The sequence below is a fragment of the Lepidothrix coronata genome, unplaced genomic scaffold, assembly GCF_001604755.1.
Source record: "Lepidothrix coronata isolate B3197 unplaced genomic scaffold, Lepidothrix_coronata-1.0 Scaffold0, whole genome shotgun sequence".
NCBI lineage: Eukaryota > Metazoa > Chordata > Aves > Passeriformes > Pipridae > Lepidothrix > Lepidothrix coronata.
The window spans coordinates 14546906-14569268 of NW_016690180.1; the positions used below are offsets into that span (position 1 = coordinate 14546906).

The 22363-nt window shown below is 33.9% G+C and overlaps 1 long non-coding RNA gene across 1 annotated transcript; it reads left to right on the forward strand.

The window, feature by feature from the left end:
- Positions 1–15547: 15547 nt before the first annotated feature.
- Positions 15548–19331, forward strand: LOC108492562. The gene is made up of 3 exons (XR_001873155.1): positions 15548–15642; positions 16912–16976; positions 18086–19331. It is a non-coding gene; the product is annotated as an uncharacterized LOC108492562 (long non-coding RNA).
- The last annotated feature ends 3032 nt before the right edge of the window (positions 19332–22363 follow it).

Below are 22363 nucleotides of genomic sequence, written 5' to 3' on the forward strand. Positions count from 1 at the left end.
CATAATAGCCTATACATAACCATAAATGCTGAGGGAAAGGGGGAGAATACAGGGACCCTTGTGGTTATGCTTTCTGTCTTCCCAAGCAACCACCATCCTTTCTTTCCTAAGAAGTGGCTGGACATTTGTGTGTTGATGGAAAGTAGTAAATAAAATCCTCCCTTTGATTTGCTTTTTTGTGCAGTTTTTACTTCTCCTTTTAAACCATTTTTATCTCAATCCATGAGCTGTTCCATCTTATTTTCTTTCTCTGTCCCATTAAGGTGGGGGAGCAAGACAGCAGCTGGTTGAGGTTCTGGTAGCCAGCCACCCACCACACTTTATACTCTCCCTTCAGACATTTGTATACATTGATGAGATCTTCCTAAGCCTTCTCTTCTTTGGGCTGAATTAAAGAAATTAAAACAGTAATTTTTTGTTTAAGATTAAAAAGATAAAACTTTCAGAAACAATAGGCAAAAGGTCTGACCTCAGAGATTTCCTCCTTGAGCAAAATGGAATTGACTTTATCTTATGTGAGAATATGTTTTTGTTTGCATATTATTTTGTATACACACAATTCTTCTGTTCCTTCCCAAATATAACACCTGTGTGACAATATCTAGAAATACTACATATTGCAGCAGTTTTTTCTACCCTATACTAAAGAAAGTTATATTTTAAAAAATAAACCTTGAGAAATATTTGCTTTCTCAGTGCATTGAAATGGAAATCTTGTCAGAAAAAGATCTTTAAAGGAGTCTTCAGGAAACATTGGCAGAGAACACACATTTCTTAGTCTTGCTTTAGATGTGGAAGAAACAGGTTTAAATAAATAGACTGAACTGGACAAAGGGCACATTTCAGGAGGAGGTCTTGATTCCTGAGCTACTAATTCTACTTGTTTGCTTTCAGCTTCTATTTTAGGATGACTTATGTTACATGCTGGGACTGTAAGCTAGAGTGATCAAAAGGAAGTAGGTTACCACTTAAAATAAATTCTTAATTTTTGACACCTTAAGTCAAATCAGAAAATTTTATCTCTGTCTAAATTATTGTTGTCGAAATTTTGGGTGGCTTTAGTAACTGAATACATCTGAACCTCATATTCAAAATGAATAAATCACTTGAAGGTTGTAGTAGGCAAAAAATAACTCAAATTATTAACATTGTCAGGGACCAGATAATTGTGCATATAAATGTTCAAAACTGAACTCTTGATCTCTCCAGAAGAAGCCTGCTTTCTACTTGTTAGCTACAATCAGTGTGGGCTGGCTATAAATTTTTAGTAATATCTGAACTAAAGGAAAAAGTCCTGAATAATAAAAAGTGAGACAGAATTATCAGTTAGAAGGCTGTTCATATCTTCTGCACATGCACTATTTAGACAGTGAAAACTGTGATGTTGAAATCCTGGAAAGGAGGTAAAGACCTTTGTTGAAGAAAGGATCTGAGAACTGGGGGAAGATTCTGGAAATCAGGGAGATATATGATGACAAACGCTTGGATACATCCTGGAGCTTAACTAGTAATACCTGTAACTGCAAGCAGCTGCACAGCAGAAACTAACATGATTTTCTGCCTGACCAACAACAATCTCTTTACTTGAGGAAGGCAAGGCTAGAACTAGATCCTGTCTAGGAAGGAGAACAGCCCAGTTGAATAGCCTAGTTTCAGAATTTACTGCCTTGTAAATTCTGAAACTAACCCAGAACCCACATCCACTACAGACTGTTTACTTTGTCTCATCTGTAACAGATTTTTTGAGTTTTATTTTAAAAAGAAAGAAGGTAAACAAACAAACAAATAAACAAGGCTATGATTATCCAGATTATGGATTTTTTTTTTACCAACAATTTCAAAGGTAAATTTGATGCATGAATGGCTCTTGCTTACAATCTAAGACAGATACTCCTGTTGAATTGTCAGAGAGAAAAACAATGTGTTTTTACTGAGTTTTAGGGATGAAACCTAACAAAATGACTGTGAGGCTCACTTTTGGTTGGCAGAGATACGCGTAATGCTTTATGAAACAGTCAAATTGTATCGCTTTCCTATTTTGCAATTCATATTATTCTTATAGACAGCATTCCTTTCTCCTGAGGAATTGATGGGGCATTTTCCTTGTTACATCCAGTTGTTCAGAGGACTGACTGAAGTTTTTGTGTTTAGGAAATATATTTTTAGTAATTATGATCATCAACCTGTTACAGTCAAGCTTTGAACTTAAGATGTTCTGAAGATGCTGTTGATGACCTAGTGATACACCATATATTGCTAAACTTTTAATTTCAAACAGTAATATGACTTAACAAACAGAAGAACTTACTAGTAGTTTATCTTTGTAAATAATGAATATTCCTATTTATTTATTTCTCTCCTTTCATTACTTCTTCTCCAAGATTTCCAATTGATAGTTTTACAAAATTTGCTTCATTTAGTATTTTGAGAAATTGAGAGTGTAATTTAGCCAGATATCTGACACGGGAATATATAGCACAAATAGGAAGTACTTTGCCTCAATCTTAGTACAGTTTTTGCAAGCATAAAATGTCTATTAATATCAAGCATACTAATCTTACCAAAAAGAACTTGTACAAATTCTTAGGAGGGAAAGTATAAAGGAAATTCACGAAGACAAGGAGAGCTGGGAGGAAAGAGGCACTCTCAAAAAATTGCTGACTAAAAGCACTTTGCAAGAGAAAGGGCCAGAATTATGTTCTAAAATAAACAAAGAGAAAATATAGTGGAACGGTTCAAAGAAAAATGCTCTGAAAGAATTTCCTGCCTTGTGGCTAGAGGTGACATTGAAAGTAGCATGGACACAAGTTGATTAAGCTGCTGTCAACATATTTGGCCCCAGGAATCGGTTACTATTGATTTACAGCTTACAGTAAAGGAAAAAAAGCAGAAACTTACAAAAAGAGCTGTATTCAGTAAATTCTATTAGCATATTCTCTGCAAAGGATGAAAAAAACAAGTTGGAATTAATCTAAGGAAAAATTCACATCAAAAGACTCTGTTAGAACCAAAAGTTCCTTTTGTGTTGAAAGCCCATGAAAAAAATGAAAGCATAACTGATATTTATTTTTTATCATTTTTTACTTTCTGCAGCCTTAAAATAGTGGCATATTATAAGTCAACTTTTAAAAAACAGTATTTAGTATATAAAATAGGTGAGTTCCTAAAAATAAAACATGACTGTTTCATTCATAAGACATTCACATTATGTTTATTTAGACATTCTGAAATGCAAAATACAAGCCCTCCTTCCTGAATAAGTGACTCAATTGTTTAGACCCAAATGTGAACAGGAATCAGTCAGTCAGACCTGCAAAACATGTTGTGCCTGTCACATGGGGAGCTATAGCTGCCAAGAGTATTGTCAAGGACTATCACAACACATCTTGAAAAAAAGATACAGACAGTGTTACTGTAGAAATACAAATGGAAATACAGGAGCTGTTAGCAGCTATAGGTCACGTAAATGGTCTATCAGCTAAAATGAAATTAAAGTACATACAGCATGATTTATAATAGCAAGACTTGATAAACTGATGCTTTCATAAAATTTAATTAGGTAAATTCTATACATCCTCACAGAATAGTACCATAAACCAGGTGCTCCTTTCCTACATGATATTATATGGAAAACAATAATCTTACACTGTAAGTATATGTTTAAAGGTATCATCTACCAACTTAAGCAAATACAGATGCAACCCTACCTGTAATTCATATTTGTCTATTTTATTATTTTAGCAACTACAGAGGCATAGGTAGATAGATATGATAGCATTACATTTTCTTTTTTCTTCTAGTTTTTGCTGGTTGGATGTTTGACCTGCAAACTATGTAGCAAATCACTCCATAAGACCATTATTATTTTCTTCTTAATCAAAATAGAAGTAATAAACAAAAAGACTTTTTTATTGTTAAATATATGTTGTGTTTCTTGATTGTTTAATATGGTTTGTAATTTACAATTCTGCTATATTTTCTTTCCAGCCCAGCACTTGCAGAAGAAAGAAGGAAAACATGTAGTTTTCTGTTCTTGCTTTGAAAACCAAGGAATACTTGAAGAAGCTGGAGCTGCTCAGATGAGAACTTATAGTGAAGAGGGGCTTGCAATGTTGGCCAGAGGTCTTACATGTTTGAGACAGACAAACTCAAACTAGATAAAGTATGCTGTAAAAATTTATAAGGTGCTCAGGAGAATGGATCGTCTATCATGCAAAAGAACAGTGAAAATACTAAATTTGTGAAGCTAATAAATAATGTATGAAAGAGGATATGGTAGCAACTCTGGGATAAATGAGGAACAATAAGGTTTTATTAAGCTTCAGGGTAGTACTGTGGCAGCACTGTCTTGTAAGATAAATAGTCCTTCATGAAGTTTATCAGTCTATCCTTCACCTAGTATGGCATGTCAGATAAGAACAAACCAGTATCTCTGAGGAGAGGCAGTGAGTGTATGAGATAGCAAGGTGGTTCCAAGTATCAAATCACAGTGACACTATCTTAGACCACACTGCTTTCTCAGTTACTAAACCTGAACAACTTTGATAAATATAGCCTCAAAAAGGAGTGAAAGTAGTAGATGACTCAATCATTTTACTATACTCCAAAGAAGATTTTAAGTAGTGTGAATCATTTGTGATACCATCAACATATGCAAGCTTACTCCACGTAACCAGCTGTCTGAAGTAACAAGTTGATTTAACAGACTTATTAAACAGTTACAAGTTTAGCAACCTGCTTGTTTGTTTTTGCAGGCTTGGTTCTCAATATTCAAGGAGAATTTTTTACTTTAGAAACTTATGACTGCATGAATGTTTTCCTCTTTCTGCAAACTCAGTGAATAGTTTCTGCTGAGCTTTGTAACTCTACTGAAATTTAACAGACTTTTCGTCCACAATGCAAGTTTTCTCTTTACGTGCAGACATTTTATTTTGGGGAATAGTAAAGTAACTTGATCTTGCTCGTGTTAGCTGAAAACAATTAACTGAATGGAACACAAGCATATAAGAAGAAATTCACCTAAATACTGTGGGTCACGGGGTAATTTTTATTTTGAAATGTTCACACCTCTCTAAATAGGAACTTTTAAAAGGCAGGAAAATGTTCACAGTGAAGTACTTCTGGATCATTACATTTCACATTGCATCACCCTATTCAAAAGCATGTTCACAGTTTGGGTGTATTACCTCTGATGGGACAATGGCACATGCAGCCACAAATACAAATGTAAATATAAATAAATATAAACCAGACATCAGCATCTAGATAGCTGGAGGGAAAAGCAAAATAATCAACTTATCTACTGATAATAACCATTTATTTTGTTCTCTGTGAGTGTTAACTGTGATGGTTTCACTCTAGGCCTTCCTGGAGACCAGCTTGTAACCAGGAAGGAACTAGGGTAATGACTTAGGAAGTATTCCATGCTATTCCTTTCCGTAACACAACATATAAAAAGGCACATATAAGAGAGTCGCTCTCTTCTCTCTTCCGGTGGCTGAAGGCGACAGGTGTCTCCGTAGACGGGCTTTGCTTATATAGGCCAGGGCCTGCTACTCAGACCTGCCGTTATCTCCGGTCTCTCCGGGAGGCATGGGGGGAGTTGGCTGCTGCCTTGCACAGCTCTGCTGTCCCGATCAGGAAAGTATTTAATTTGTTTTTATATTTATTGACTAGCTCTCTATTAACGGGTATATTTAGGAGATATTTGTTTTTAGGCTTCTTTTTATCCCTGTTTCCCCCTCCCTTCTCCCTTTTTTCCCTCCTTCCGGGAGCTTCCTGTTGTGGATAATATATTCAAATTGTATATATATATATATATATGTATAATTGTAAATATATACCTTTTTGATAGAATCCCGTTTCATTCAAACTTCTTTCAGTTTTTTTCCCGTGGTTCGCTTTTTCTTCCCTCTCTGGGAAGCAGGCCTTGTTGTCAAGTTTCAGAGACTTGGCGGGAAGCCAAGACAAAATACATTATGCTTTGCACAACCAAGCAATTGTATATTTCAAACAAAAAGGGAAAACAGACAGTTACTGAAAATAAAAAATTATTTCCTGCGTAGGGTGAGGAATCTTTTAAATTTTCCTTTTAATGTACACTAGAGACAAAGGCCATCTCCACTGAGACCTGAAGGACATATGCCTAAATATGTTCTTTTCTGTAACTATAAGGGAAAAGAGAAGTGGATGTAGTTCTGCACTTTGTTCCTCCACAAAAAGAATACTCTTCTACAAACTCACAGAAATTCCTCATTTTACAGAGAGAGTTATGTTAGGCAAACTCATTCACCTGTGTTGCATGAAATGGTTTTTTTACAGTTTGATCAGGGAGTTGGACTAGGTGATCATTGTAGGTCCCTTCTGACTGAAATACTTCTATTCTATCATATGAACTTTAGAATGCTATTAAAATATTGAGAAAAATCTGTTTCAGAAAAGCATAACAAACTACAATAAAAAGTAAATTTGTATCAGGTGGTGTGTAAAGATTTGGAAAAGATAGATTTATATATATATATATAACAAAAAATTAATCTACTAGAACAAACTCAAGGCCTAATTAAATAAGAGACCTGATGATATTTAATATTGGGGATGCTCAGGAAAAAAGGAGTGAAGACAGTACGAATTTCTAGCAATAATTATTCAATATGTTTTCCCTGTCTCCAGTAGAGTGTATTTCAGAAACTTACAAACCAGAACCAGTGTCTTCATTAAATGGTAATAATGAATATAAATCTATTGAGAGTTATTTGTTTTATATAAGTCCAAGTTTTAACCCATCCCAGTTTTTAGCAATATTCTGTGAGAGGACTTTTGTGGTTTAACTTTATATTGTGTCATTAGTTTTCCCTGTTTGGAAAATATGGTCAGCTCAATTGTTGTCTTATTCTTGTACTTGGAGAGATGATTAGTAATAATTTTTTTATCCTTGTTCTTTGCATAGCTCCTGGGTTTATAGCCCTTTTCTTCCTCCTGGTTTGTCTTTTCTGGTCTTTTTAGAGCTATTCCACCTAATCACATCCTGCACAAAAGCCTATCTATTCCTTTGTTTAATTATCCTTTTTTGACCTTCTGTGTGCCTATTCTAACTCTGCCATATTCGTTTCATACCAGTGAGACCACTAAATTGCTTGATACAAACAAAATATGGCCAACTTTGAAACTGGAATGGTCTGATACCCTTTCTTTCTTTTTCTTTTGTTCAGTCTGATTACTGATTCATCTTTTTATTTTTCTTTGTATTTTTTTGTTAAAAGAAATGCTCTGACATCCATTGTATAGCGTTCCATTTCAGTTACTTATTCTGTAGTTATTCCCAAATAATACTCTATAAAAATCATTTGTCTGATGCTTAGAAATTTATTTAACAAGTTACTCCTATTTTTTAGATGGATCCATTTGTTGCTTTTTCCTAATTATTTACCACAAAGTGTTATTAAGATATCTTTACAAAAGTTGATTTAACTCCAAATTCTTCTTTTCCCACACAGTAATCTACAGTATATCTCTTCCATAAATAATATTGCTGTGTTTTAATTGTGAGGCATATATGTTTGTTCATTTTCTCCCAAAAACTACTTAAAAAAAGTCTTTTCAAAAATGTAGTTTCTAACAAAGGTGCTTCCTTTTTTTTTCCCACATACCTTGTAGGTAAGTAATATAACATAGCATATTGTTATATGAATAATCTTTTGCATAATCCATACTTTAAATTGCAATGCAAACTGAAATTCAAATCCGTAATTCAGGATATGATTTGCACTTTCACATGGTATTTTTTGCATTCCAGTTGTGCCACAAATAACCTGTGACTATCATAATACTTCTGTGCAACTGGCAATGGGACATGAAAAAATAATATTTTTTAATTAAGATGATTTTTTAAAATTAATGGATAAGTTCCATGGGTGAATATATAATAGAAAATGTAAACATTTCTGATTTATGGCAAGTGATTTGTTAAGCTTTGAAAGCAGTGTGCAGTGTCTGCAGGCAGACAAAAAGAAACTAAGTCAAATTAAATAAGGTTAGAATGGCACCTCCATGTATTAAAATTACTATGCAGTTTTTCCCAAGGTTTGGGGATTTCTGAAGATTGGTACTATTTTAGGCTTTGGCTATGCTAAGTGAAATAGAATAGAATACAATACTTATGAATCAAAAAGAATATTTATGATCACAATAACAAAACCAGCGGATACCTATTTCAGAAAGTAAAAATAGATACTAATCAAATATTTAGTTTTATGAAGTTCCTAAGAAAATATTATGATACTGTGACACCATTAAGAAATATACTCGTGATTCTAGCAGTTTTCCAATCAATATTACAGCTATACAGTCCCACCTTGGGGAGTTTAATCCAATTTATTGCCAATTACTGAAATTTAAATTATGAATTCAAATACTGGAAAAAAGATTCCAAAAAACTAAACACTTCAGAAAAACGATTTGTGCCTCTTTCACTGACTCAATTTCCTCCTGTAGAATTTTCTGCAGATAATTCCTAGGCTTGTGATAGTATTTTCTCCACAGTTTTGATATCTTCTAGAGATGTATCAAAAAATAGTCAAAACCAAAGCAAAATAAAAAGCCTTCAAGTCTCTTGTACTTGGTATTTCTTAGCTGATATAGATTTTTCTTGGTTTTCTTTAAAAAATTATTCATTATTCTTTGGTTTTGGTCCTAAGCATTTTGATAATCTATTTTAAATTAAAAGGTTCTGAATTATTATTTAACCATAAGGAAAAAAAAATATATTTTAGAAATAAGCAAGGAAAATAAGTCCCTGTAGGGCATATACATGGCTCATACTAATTCATTACAAAAAACTAACATTATATCTCTATCCTGATCTATTGACAGGACAGACAACAAAGAACCACAGTTACACACATTTGTATCGAATAGCAATTGCTTAGGTGACAGCCATACTTATTGCTGTCAATGCACCATGAGAGATAACCTTGCACTTAGCAAAGCAAGCAACCTAAAATGCTTCTTGGCTCAAGCTATATATTATGGTTTATATTTTTGCATTTATTGATCTGGAGTATGTAAGCAAAACATTTTATAAATCTTGGGCAAAATTCTAGTTTCTAGTGCATAACTGTTCTGTGAAAGACCATAAGAGGAGTCAAAAATGGGGATGAAATCACATTCCTTCTGCTCAAACTAAAGAAACAGTTTATTATCCAACTTCTGAGAAGTTGGAAAAAATACCCTACATAGTTCATATACAACGTTCTTTTTAGCTTTAACACTTCTTAAAATTACATATCGTACTAGCAAGAGCAATTTATAAATGGAAGTTCCAAAGTAATTTCATTAGTTTCGTTTTAGAACTACGTGTTTCTGCATAAGAAAAATCTATCAGATGTTGTCCATTGTCTTGTCTTGTGAAACTTCTTCTCCCATAAACGTACTTCAGTTTCTGAAGTGGAATCATAGAACATAATTCCCAAAATTTAGTATCGCAGGTTAGTTTGCAAATGTTGAAAATATACATACAACTGAAATGGCAGAGTCATGTTAATAAGGAAAGTGAATCAGAATCATCAAGTCCAACCCTTGATCGAACACCACCGTGGTTACTAGACCATGGCACTAAGTGCCATATCCAATCTCATCTTAAAAACCTCCAGGGACGGTGAATCCACCACTTCCCTGGACAGCCCATTCCAATGTCTGATTGGTGGCGGAAGCGTGCACCGCCAGTGCCGCCATGAACACCCACAGGCTGAGCACAGAAAGTGAAGTATAACATGAAGAGCACAATAGACTAAGCAATCTGTGTGTGGGGATATATAGAATGACCCCACCTTTATTTTTTCAGTGGATTTTTCCTTCTGGAGAACATTTTTCTCCTCCCCCATCCCCTCGCAAGGGTAACTGTTCTCCTGCAGCGACCGAAATGAAAAGCAGAGTCCTCTCTGATGGAGAAGTAGAGCAATTTTTAACTTGTAAATCATCCAAAAGTTATACTTTGTAGTAAGTTACTCTTTTCACTGTAGCAAATGCAATTAAGTCAGTCTAGAGCTTTTATTTTTCTGGAAACTTGTATTAAATATTCAACAAATACAGCCATATAGCAACTGTAAATGATTAAACCTACTATAGTAATTCAAACATTATTTTCAGCTGAATAAAGTCCTAATTCTAAAGACTACTGTAATGAATCATGATGTATTTGCATTTCAAAACAACAATAATGACAGCAGTGAAAAAATATTTCACAATTCACTTTTTTTGTAAAACCAGATACGGCTTTAATCTTTATTATAATGTCACCTGCTGCTGCCAATATGCTTAGGCATCTTTCACAGTTTTGCCATGTCCTCAAAAAATTGTTATTTTTATGCATATCACCTGTAAAAATAATTTCCATCTTCACAGGGATGTGATGTCCTGTGTAAGGCATTTTCTTAGCCTGTTTACTAAAGTGTTTTATTTAATCCATCTGGCTGTCTAGTTTTAATAATTTTCTGCATCCATTGGTTAATTTCAACTAATTACAAATAAAATTACAATAAAAGCTGGAAGAAAATTACAACTTACATATAGAGACCCATATGAGGCATCCCCTGAGAGAGGGCAGAAACCTGTTTGCATACTTCTTTTAGTATCAGCTGTCCATCCTAAAGCACAGGTATTCTTACCATCTGATTAGCTAGAATTTGGTTGCAGAATAGCATTGATGCTGCTGTTTCTTGCCTAGGATGAATACTGCTGAAATACAGAAAGACTTGGGGAAGGGGAGGGAAGAGGATTTGACAAAATCGCTGGTTAGGTGACAAAATAGATGAAGTTATAGTTTTAATTGCTTTCATCACTCGAAACAAGCTTGGTTTTCTATTCTGCTTTATTTACACTGTTTTAACTTATGGTAGAATAAAGGAAAGATTCATGTAAAGGAACTCTTTTGTTTCAGTGGCTTTTATTTGGGGAAAACAAACAAACAAAAAAACCCCCAAAAACCAAAATCCAAAAACTCAAAACAAAAACCGCCCTTAATAAAGCATGAGGTTTGTAACTACAAGAAAAAACAACTGGAAAGTTTAATGATCAAATGTGAATTTGACAGTTTTGAAAGAGATCCAAGTATCAAGCTCCTCACATTCCTAGGTTCAGATAAAGTTATTGTCAGGTTTGCAAGTAATATATGATTATTCTTTTAGCCAGAACACTCTGAAACAGCAGCACAGTGTCATACAGCTCCGATTCCTCTTTTGTGTCTTAGCCAGGATAGATCATGCTTGTACACATGTGTCACGGTCCCAAACAGACCACATGTCTTATAGTTCATCAGGATATGCAAATATAGGCTCAAGGGTTCTGTCAACCCATGCAGAGCATTTCTGCCACAGCTGATTAACACCTGACCTACTGAAATGTCACATAGGTACAACTGACTCCAGATGAACATGTACACCTACCTTGTGTGCAGCCACTTATGGTGACAGTTGCTGTGGCTTGCAAAAATTTCTAGTAGTGAAAAATAACTTTGTTAAACAAGATAATGCCATTTAGATTCTTTTGCAAATACAGGTGCTGTTAATATCCTTAGTTTAGCCAGGATAAGCTCAGATTGAGCGGTAGTTTGAAATTTCCCTATGAAGTTGGCATGAAAAAGTTGATACTTAGCTTGTGGACCCAAATTAAATGCCAAATGCATGAAATTATTGCTGAAATGTTCGGTTTAGTCCTGTGGGGAAAAAAATTGCTTTTGGGAGTAGATATTTTATTTTGGTATATCTTCTAAAAGTTTAATCTTATAGAAGCCTAAGTAGTTAAATAGAGATTATGTGACGTTTTTATCCCTTAAATCTCTAATAAAAAAAAAAAACTACCTAAATTTTACTTTAGACATCACAGTGTGTTTTTTAAGGTCCTTTTGTTTTCTATATCCCTTGTAATACATTGCACATATATAAGTGAACAGACTTATACTTGGCACTGTTACAAGTTCACATATGGTCACGATTCAGAAATGACATTTTCTTACTGAAATAAATTTTCATTTAAAGCTAATAAATATTCTCTATCCATCATGTAATTTTAACCCATTAGAAAATTCTATTGAGTTAGAGGTATGTACTTACTGATTTCAATTCTTACTTAAAGCAGTTAACCCTATGTAGAAGCAACTGAAATGTCTTGAACTTTGCCTCCTTTCAGCAGTGATAAGATTCATCTTAGGACAATTAATTGTTCTTATCATATCTCAAACACTGAAAAGTTTTTGCCACTCTTTTATGAAGCAGTTTTCAAAGAAGTACAATATTTAAATTTTTTTTTCCCCTGCAGAATAGCGCAAGGTAAACTATTCTTTACAGAAGAAAGTATTCACAATTATTAAAAAGAGACAAAGAAGTATCAACTATTTAGAAAAATCCTTTCTTGCTACTCAGTTAGATAAAGTGTAAAAATAGCTACCAATTTCATAAGATGGGAAATAAGCTAGAGGAAGATGGATGTAGACTGATAAAGGAATAGACTGAAGGTTCAGCCAGCATAGATATAAATAACTAGATTAATTTCAGAATCTTTGCATGGTCTCTTGCATCTAATAAGAAATATAATATGTAGATTTAAATCCTAATAAAAACTTAAACAAATGTCTAATAAAACAAAGCCCAACTACAAACTATGAATAAATGCCTCTTTTCGTACTTCTATATTAACCATTAAGTTAATGAAGGCACAGTATTATGTTTATGATTTACATGGTGAAAACATGAATCTTGACCGCTACTACTATTTTCACACACTCCTATTTGCCAGTGAAATCAATTGTTTAATTGACTATGGAACAAGCCTTATTTGTATTGTGGGGCACTTATTCATCTTTAACATGCAACTGGAGGTTGCATTTGCTTTCTAACTCTGCCAAATAGTGGAAATTCAGTGCACCAAATAAATTGTTTGTATTTATTTAGCAAGAAAGAAGATTTCTTTTTGTCTTAATGTACATCTCAGTTTCACATATGTGAACTTAACTACAGTTCAACAAGGGATGGTTGTTTGTACGTCCAATCCAGGGAAGACTTGGACATATAAACACAGAATAAAGACACTGGATTCAGAGATGCAGGTCCACCCAAAGGGTTTTGTTTGCTCATCAGTTCTTATTGATCTCTTAGTACTAAAATGCAAAGCAGATGGTCCTATTTGCTAGTTTTATATTTGTGAAATACAACCTTGTATCACTTAAGGAGTTCTGATACTTGCTGAGGTGAGTTTTCAGGATTTATTTTTTTTTTAATAAAAGCTTCTATAATAGTAATGTGATAGTCAGTGAGCTCAGGATCAGATAAACTGCTTAAAGGAACTAATTAATTAGAAAAGGTTGAATAGAGCAACATGAAACAGAAGAAATTTAAAGTACCTTTTTTCCTCCCTGTTTCTGCACCATGGTGACTGATGTTTATTAAGTCCCCATAGAGAGTTCTGAGAGGTTTTTCTCAAGATCTCGTGCTGTTTTAAAAGGAAACAATGGCTTGTGGTAAAGTCAACTCATGCTGGACTACATTAACCTTCCAAAAGGTCACCAATTAATAAAACAGTTAATAATGACTCTTAGATTGCATATTTGAAAGTCTGTTGCTTAAGTATAGAAATTGTTTTCTTCCTACTGGCCAGAGTCTGGAGTGTAGCAGAAAGTCCAGTTCCTTGCTCATTAGAGGAGAATTGGAGGCAAACATGTTCCTGTAAATTCAACATAATCAGTAAGCCTACCCAACCACACATTTTTTACACATGACCAAATAAAACAAAATGTACTCTTCCTAAAAGCAGTAATTCAAAACATGTTGCTGAGATTTTCATGCATATTTGCTTCACTCTGAATCTGTCCATGACATGAATAATGATGTAATCATTATTTAAATACATGAAAGCAAATGACAGCACAATTACGTGATTAAAAACAAATGTTATTTGCGCTTTCCCATGTAAGCAAAAATACATACTTAACTGTTCAATTTGAAACATACATAAGCAAACCCAAAGCAATACCTTTCATCTATGATCAACTCATGAACTTGCAGTGAGTCAAAATAAAATTCTTTTTAAAATTTGACAGTTACAAAATCCAAGCATTAGTATTCCAGACTAGTAAACCCTAAAAGAAAACTATTTATTCTGTATTTCAGAATTTTTTCTTGAAAATATTTCCAGCTTAAAATAATTAAATAATTAAATATTCTTAATTAAATAGATAAAGGTGAATCTTGCTGGAAGCTGTAAATTTTGAGGTTAATGAGAAGGTTGCTGTCTTTTAATTTTGTTATGCAAAGAGGGTAAAGACTCAAAATCAAATAACAATACATGCTGGTATAAAGCAGTATTCAGTAATCTATGTAATATCATAAAAGTTCTTCACATTTCAGTAACACAGACACAACACAAAATGTCTCAAATATGTAGCTTAATAGTTGTCTCACAAAAGTTGTGTAAATTAGCTATAACTGATATTAAGAAAATATTGGATTATCTTTCTAGTTCTATTATGCATATTCTTCAAGATCTCAAGTTCCTTCTTTATCATCTCTGGCTAAGCTCCTCATTTGTATCATGGATATAATAAATTTTTCATTTGTCAGACCTACATGTATTTATATTTATTTCTTTAATTCAGGCTCCCTTTTTCTATATAATTGGATAGTAATAATTACAGTGCATCTCATCTCCACATAAGCCTCTAAATGCTGCTGCAAGGAAAATAAATCATGAGAGACTATAATTTCCAACACACGCAGTGTTACATAAAGATCTTAAGTTTACCTAGGAGCCCCAAAGTCTCCTTGGATCTCCTGGACCACTGAAATGGAGATATGAAAATTGTATTTATACATTCTAGGAAACTTCAGCTGAAGCCTTTTGGCTTCCTTTTTCCGAGCTAGATCTTAATAGGGCTAGATCTTAACTCTTCTTTATTTTTTCCCAGATTATACAATATGATTGCAAGACAGGAGCATCTTTTTTTTATGTGGGTTTTAAACTTTTTCTTTTATCCTGAAGATCTCTGCTGAAGACTATATAGTTCAGCCAATGCTTCATGCTAAATACAAACATTGCACAGCAATAAATTCAGCATTATAAGTAAAGCTCTCTGTAGTTTTATAGCCTTCTTCTAGCATATAGCCCTTAAACTGTCAAGTTCTTTTACATTTTTTCATTCTGTGTGCTGAAGTAGTCCCACTCAAATTCCACTGCTAAGTGTGATAACATGTTTAGAGAACAATTTATAATGACTGTTTAATATATATATAGATATACATTGTATGTTTTTATATATGTGTATATATCCCAGCACTAAAAGGGATTTTCAGTTTCTATAGTTTATATTTATTTGTTAGATAAGACATAATGTTTCTAGTACTTTCATTGATACTGCTGTAGTATACACATCACCAGGGAAACACTTTGCTATAACGTGCTTCCAGAGGAAGTATGCCCTTATGCAATATTGTTAAGTCTGACAAAGAGAAAAAAAGATATTATTTTAAATAGAGCTTTTTCTGTTTTCTTTATGTTTGTTTGTTTGTTTGTTTTTCCTCTTCATAATCAAAATAAATCAACGGATATTTTATGCAGATGACACAAGGACTGAAGAATTTGCAACAGACGACTTAGGTTAGCATCAGTTAGATTGTACAAAGTTATTACAGCTGTGAAAGGTCACACATCTGTAAGGATTTCAAGCAACAAAGTAATAATCCACCAACTATTTTAGAATGAGCTAATGACATCCCTTTAGATGTCCACCCTTTTAAGCTCTTGAAAAAGGTATTACCTTTTTTGCTTTATACCACCTTGCCAAATGGATTTTAAATAACATCTTTAGATACTGCTGTTATGACCATTCTTAGACACTGAATGCTATACAAAATGATCTTTTAGAAGAAGTTAAAAGCTGGGTAGATAATTCAGAGCTGGAATTGGAGTTAGGAAAATGGCCCAAAATGAGAGAATATCACAGGTGACAGTAATAAAAATATCTGATGACATCTATCAAATATAGTTAAACTCAAGTGGCAGTGATTTCACTAAATAGATATGACTTCACAGCCTACCTTCACAGCTTATTCATATATTTTCGTCATCTGGAAAAACGGTCATTTTTCATGCTAATCAATAAATGAAAGCCAAAGTATCATAACTGCAATGCTGAGGTTTTGCTGTTTAGCTCTTACCCCATATAGTTTTTTCTTGGGATGCTTCATGTGAAAATCCACTACTCAGGAAAAGTAAAACAGGAGTTACAGGAAGTTTTTAACTGCTATCCCTCTTTGCTTTAAAGTTTTCCTCTCCTGCTTTTCTCCATTTGTATCTGGCAGGAAACTGGAATGATAAGACCATGTTTTGTACAAAACTATGCAATCACATTTTTAATAAGTGGGCTGAAAATTCTTTTGTTATAAAATATTTATTTCTGAATACAATTATTTGCAATAAAGCAAAGAATACTAAAAAACATATTCAGTTTGCATTTGAAACAGTATAATATTGTTTTCTAAATGTGTGATGCTAGTTAATTCCACTACTACATTTCCTTATTAATTCATGCAGTTTATTAAGTTGAACTTGCATCTACAGAAAAAATGATTTTACAGTTTGATTTGCAGCAGGGGGAGATGTACTCATAATGAATATCTTAGCTGTATTTTCCCTACATTTTTTTAGCTAGGAAAATTGTATTTGTAGATCAGTGTCCTCTGAGCAGAAAAAAAATTTTTTTCTTTGCATTTCTATTAAAATAAAAAAGCAGAAATGCAGTGAAAATATGAAAAATAATTATATGCTTTAAATTTTCATAATATTTCATAATTTCTTTTTAGATACAAATTCTTCAATTTTAAAACTATTCTAAAAGGAAGAATAAGTGTATTTTTTTATGACTAGGGTGCATTCATATCTTGAGTATTGAGGATTGATTGGAAGAAATGGAATCCACCTGAGTGAGAAGGGTGAGTAACTAAGTATAGTGACTAAGAATTCCTTACATCAACTAAGGAAAAACAACGACCAGTACGCAACTGGTAAAGTCAAAGTACGTACTTAAACAGAGACCTTATAAATAAAAATTATCATTTCATCCAAGTTTCTTTCCTAAGATATGTTTTTCTTAAAATCACCTGAAAATTTAAAGCTAAGGGTTAGCTGCGTCTGTGTATGTATTTCAGTGTGACTGCTAACAGCAAGACGAGGGTGAAGTGTGTCATGCCATCACAAATGATGATTATTTTAATTACATTATGAATGGTTAAATGTAGCTTTGTTTCACTAAAGCTTTGATAAGCACATCACCAAGGTAACAATAGTTCCGTGTAGTAATGGGAGAAATCTGGCAAAATGAGCATTGTTTTAAGATTTAGAATCCATGGTAATTAATTCTTGTATGAGGGTTTTTCTAGAAGTATTTTAAAAGATGCCACTTATAAAATTGAAAAGTATAAACATTGGCAAAGTTAATATGCAGTCTCTAAATCATGGTCTTCTTTGTAGTTAAGGGGAACAACAAAAAAAATAATAATTTAGGATATTCACTTTCTTTTTAAGTGAATACTCAAGTTCTTTGCATTAGACATGACAAAATCAGAAATAAGACAATAGAAGAAAGATTGTGGATTAGGTGGGTCAGGTGGAACTAGATTTACTTAAAACTTCAAGATATTAGTGTAGTTTTTGTCACTATCAAAGACAGTTGTTGAGAAGCAGCCTCATGTACACAAGTGTTACCCCTGAAAGCCTCCTAATGAACAACTGGTGCTTGAATGAACTGACAATTCTAGGACAACATGTTTTGCTCAAAATCTAACTAAAGGCAGAAATAGAGAATGTTCTATACATGAAAAAAAAATTAGTAAAACTTCAATTGTGTGGACAAATTGCAAGTGGCTATTACTGTTAATTATTTACAGTGGTACAAACACTCTCAGTCCAAATTTTCTAATTAATATGAAAGAAACCTCATTAACAAAGCTACAGTTAGCAGATGTTATATGTTAAAAAAAAAAACAACAAAACCAAAACGACCAAACCCTTATGAAATCTAAATCTGTTTCTCATTTGCCAGGTTCACAGACAACGATCAAGGTCAGATTCAGCCAAGTGATTGTGTCAGGTTGTTGGTGTCAAGACAGGGCTGAGGTCAGGCCAGGACTTCAGCCCACAGCTCAGGATCACTGTCTGAATAAATGAGATAAGTGACTCAGTCACAGGGCTGGGAGCCTGGAGTTAGTCCCAGCTGAAAGCAGTTCCATAGACAGACCAGCCACAGCCTACCTGCTGGGTGTCTGGGAGCCTCCACTGAAGCCTTTGCTAGATTGTTCTTTCAAAGACATCATTGTGCCATCTCCAAATTGGCCATGAACCCCAGCAGAAAATTCACCAGAGGAGGGATATTCTCACAGCCATTCCCGGTTTCATCAAAGACCCCAAGACAGAGCTTACAGCATGGGTTCTGAGGGTGTTGTGATGAGTTGCTGGCATTCTCTCAGCTCTCTGGGAGTGAGATGTTAATTAGAGGGTTGTTTTCCTCCTTTTTGTCAGGAAAAACACATTCTTGAAAGTGATAGTTTTTCTCCTTGCTCTAGGTTCTGCATAGGACCATTTTTGTGTGTTTTCTAACAACCTTTATCCTTTGCTCTTTCTTTACTTTTCTGTAACTGTGTACTATATATGACTTTACCATAAACGATGTGCTGTGCATATGATGGATGCACTTTCTTCTTTCTGTTATCCCTAAAATCTGTTTTGATCAGCTTCTACGTTTTCATTAGTAGTGGTAATGTCCACTGAGGAGCTGTTGATATCCTTATTAAGGCCAGTATGATATTGAGTATCCACATCCTTCAGGCTTCTGCTATCACCCCTGTTCTATTCTCCTAGATGCTTCATGATTATTATCGGGTCATGGATCACTCATTATCCACAGCATTACTAATTGTTTCTTTCTATGTAGAAATTCTCAAAAATATTATAACACAGACTCATGTAAAGCCAAACAAAATAAAAATTAATTAAGTAAGAGCCACTTGGTCATTAGATAATTGCTCTTTCAGCTTAACTGATTAAAGCAAAGCTCCAAGCAAGTGAAGATTGAGTCCCAAAAAGGCAAGTCTAACAGCCCAGCCTGAAGCTTTGCAAAGCTAGTAAGAATTCTTATTACCAATGGCAATACTGTCTTTGCAGTGCCGTAGCTATTTTTTAACTAAAAACTTACAGTAAAAAATTAGCATTCTTGCTCATACTTTCCAAGTTTAGATAGAATCACTTAACCTGTCATTTACTGTCTGGGAAGTTGGTGTTAAGGCAGTAGTTTTCGTACTGCTGGTTTTCTAGGACATTTCTTAGTACCATGTTATTGCCTAAACTCAGAACCTTTAAATGTGAGTATAACAACTTAAACAATAAGCAGCACATATTGACTATGTTCCTTTTTTTTGAAGTGTTTGCTCTTGTAAGCTTGTTGAAAACAGGACCAGAATGGAAGAAGAGAAATGAATTATTAATTTTGTTAAATAAATATCAATTATGCAATTATATGTCTATTATATATTGGAAATAGGGAAATTCTACTTGTCTTGAAGTATTTCTGTGCTTTATCTAGAACTCTTATGAATTGTTAATATTGTTTATCATTGGATACCATCCATGAAGGATATTTGTCTGATCTTTTTAATTTTTCAATATTTTCTTTTAATAAATATGACACTGACCCATAAAGGATCCATAAAGCCTTTCTCTGTATTTGTGATTCTGTATAGGACCTATTGTTTTACTGTACTGAAAAAATGATGGCAAATCTTTTAAAGCCAGTGATTAGACCCAAACCTACCTAAAAACATGAGAGTACTCATTTCTGTAGTCAGCAATGTAAGAATCATTCAATTTGGTATTTGAGATCAGTATACTCCTCTTTATAATTCACATGCATATGAAAACAAGTAAAAGGTAATTGTTCTTTACAGAACATGCTGAATAGTAGAACTTGTATCACGAATCATGTGTGGATTCATAAGTTTTTATCTTCAGAAGGTGATGGATAAGAAAAAGTGTTTAAATATGCACAAAGCATTTACAGCTCAGAAATCTGTGATCCAGTGAGACTAAGAAAGTATTCAGGGGAAGTATTGCTATGTATTTTATAGTCCCGTGCTTTTTTCTCTGTGTCTGCTTTCGGCTATTATCAGGGACAAGGTTGAGTTAGATGTACCTTTGAGCTAACCTGGTATAGCCATCTTATTTTTCTATATTACTTGTCCTAAGCTACATTTATAATCATATCTAGTTATATGCCTGAAACCAGAGAACATAGGAACGAACAAAGGAGCTCTAACAAATATAACACTTTCCGTTTCCTTATCGAATGACATATAGCACTTGCCTTTTGAAAACAAGATCAACACATTTTAAATTTAGATAAAATAGCATTTATAATCCTATAATCTTCTAAGTTCAAATCACTATTCTTATATTAATCATCCTGTTTTTGTGGGCCTTCTGAGATTTTCTTCAGATGGAAGACTCCAGGTCAAAAATTCAAGAGAATCTACAGATGGTGCAATGTGTCCTCAAGAAACAAGATCTATTCCAAGAATTTCAGACAGTTGTTGCCCTCATCCCTCCAAAACAATTTTTTTGACTGGGAAAGGATATGGTGTGAAAGAATTTGAGATGAGACAAAGATGGTAGAATAAGTGATAAGTGAGAGTAACAGGGACAGCTCACAAATGGAAAAAATGAACTTAAGACATCGGAAATAGTAAACAGAGTGAAGAATTAGTGCTTGAGTTGCATAAGTACATGAAATGAAAAGTCAGGCCATTCAGAACAAGAGTGCAGGGTAGAATTAACTAACAAGGAGAAGGGGAATCACTGAGGTGGACAGAATGAGGTAAGGTATTGTGGTGGTGGTCCTGTAGAGCTGCACTGCTGAAAAATCTCATTTAATCCAAATTGATTGCTAATAGTCAATAAAAAAATCATGTATGATTCAAGTGTTAGATTAAACCCTGTTACAGGACAAATAAAGTTTAAGAACTTCAAAAGTGGTATTTTATTATAATTGTTGAATGTTATAGAAACTGAACCATATTTTTTTGTGTGTGCATATGAGAGGAAATGACAATGTGAAGAAATTAAGGAAAACGTGAATATCATAACACTCTTAGAGATTTCATTACAATGTGGTGGCTCTTGAGATGCATAACATCTGTGTTGTGCCTCATTGTGTATCACATTAAGGAAGTGATGGCTGGAATTCATTTTGTAAATGGATAGGTAAAAATGGTCAATAAATTGCTTTCACTGCTTGAATGTGTATATGCATCTGTGACATCATTCATATAAAATTTTGCAAGTAAAAGATGGCAAACTCCAGAGGTTGTTCTTTTGGAGTTTTTTTCCTTTTTTTAATTTTTCTCTTCTTTTCTATGGAGAAGTTTAAAAAGTTAAGTGATTGTGTTCCAAGATAATAGGACAGTAGGGAAACAACTATATAACATCCAAAAGCATTGACTAATTTTCAGGACTGTATCCCTGGCAGTGTCCCCATTACAGTGTAATATTATTAGGTTAAACATGTACCTTACAAATAACTTCCTTAAGGGGACTGCACTACTACAGATACTGAATTACTGTAGGTACACTATGTCACCCTTCTGTAGAGCACCCAAGAAATTTTATATTGCCTGATAATTTGAATTATATTCATTCTTTACTCAATGAAATTGTGTTTAACCAAATAACAGTAGAGATCTCTTGTAGCAAAATGTTGTAATTTTAGTTAAATGTGAAAGATTTTTGGTGAATTTTTTGATACCATCATGCGGTTTGAAGTGTGGGAGGACCCTCCATCCCCCCTCCCTGTCTGAGCTGAGCCAGAGAGGGACTGCCCCCAGCATTATGTGACCTGTTAGAAAGGAGAGTACCTGAAGTGAAGCCTTGTGAGAACTCAGGACACATGGAATAAAAATCCTCAGTGCTTCCAGAAACCATTCTCCTTTTTGTTCCTAGGTGTGGGTGCTTAGGGAGGAGACCACAATCCCCTGCTCAGTGCCAGGCACTTTGAGGAGTTCACTCTGGACCTGCACCACATTGCCAAAGAATTCCATGTCCATGAAGGATAAAAGTATTTTCTGACAATATGCCACATATCTGACAATTTGCTTATCCAGAAAAGGGGGTGCATGTATAATTTTAAGAAAAGGAAAGCCAGCTGTGCTAGGCTGACATTTAAATTCTAGATCTGTCAAGTCCTTTTTACAGTGATGTTAACGTGTCAATTGCTTTTCTGTTTATTTCTGCAGTGTGGTTTAAACGTGTAGTTTTACGTGCTTACATGCCTATG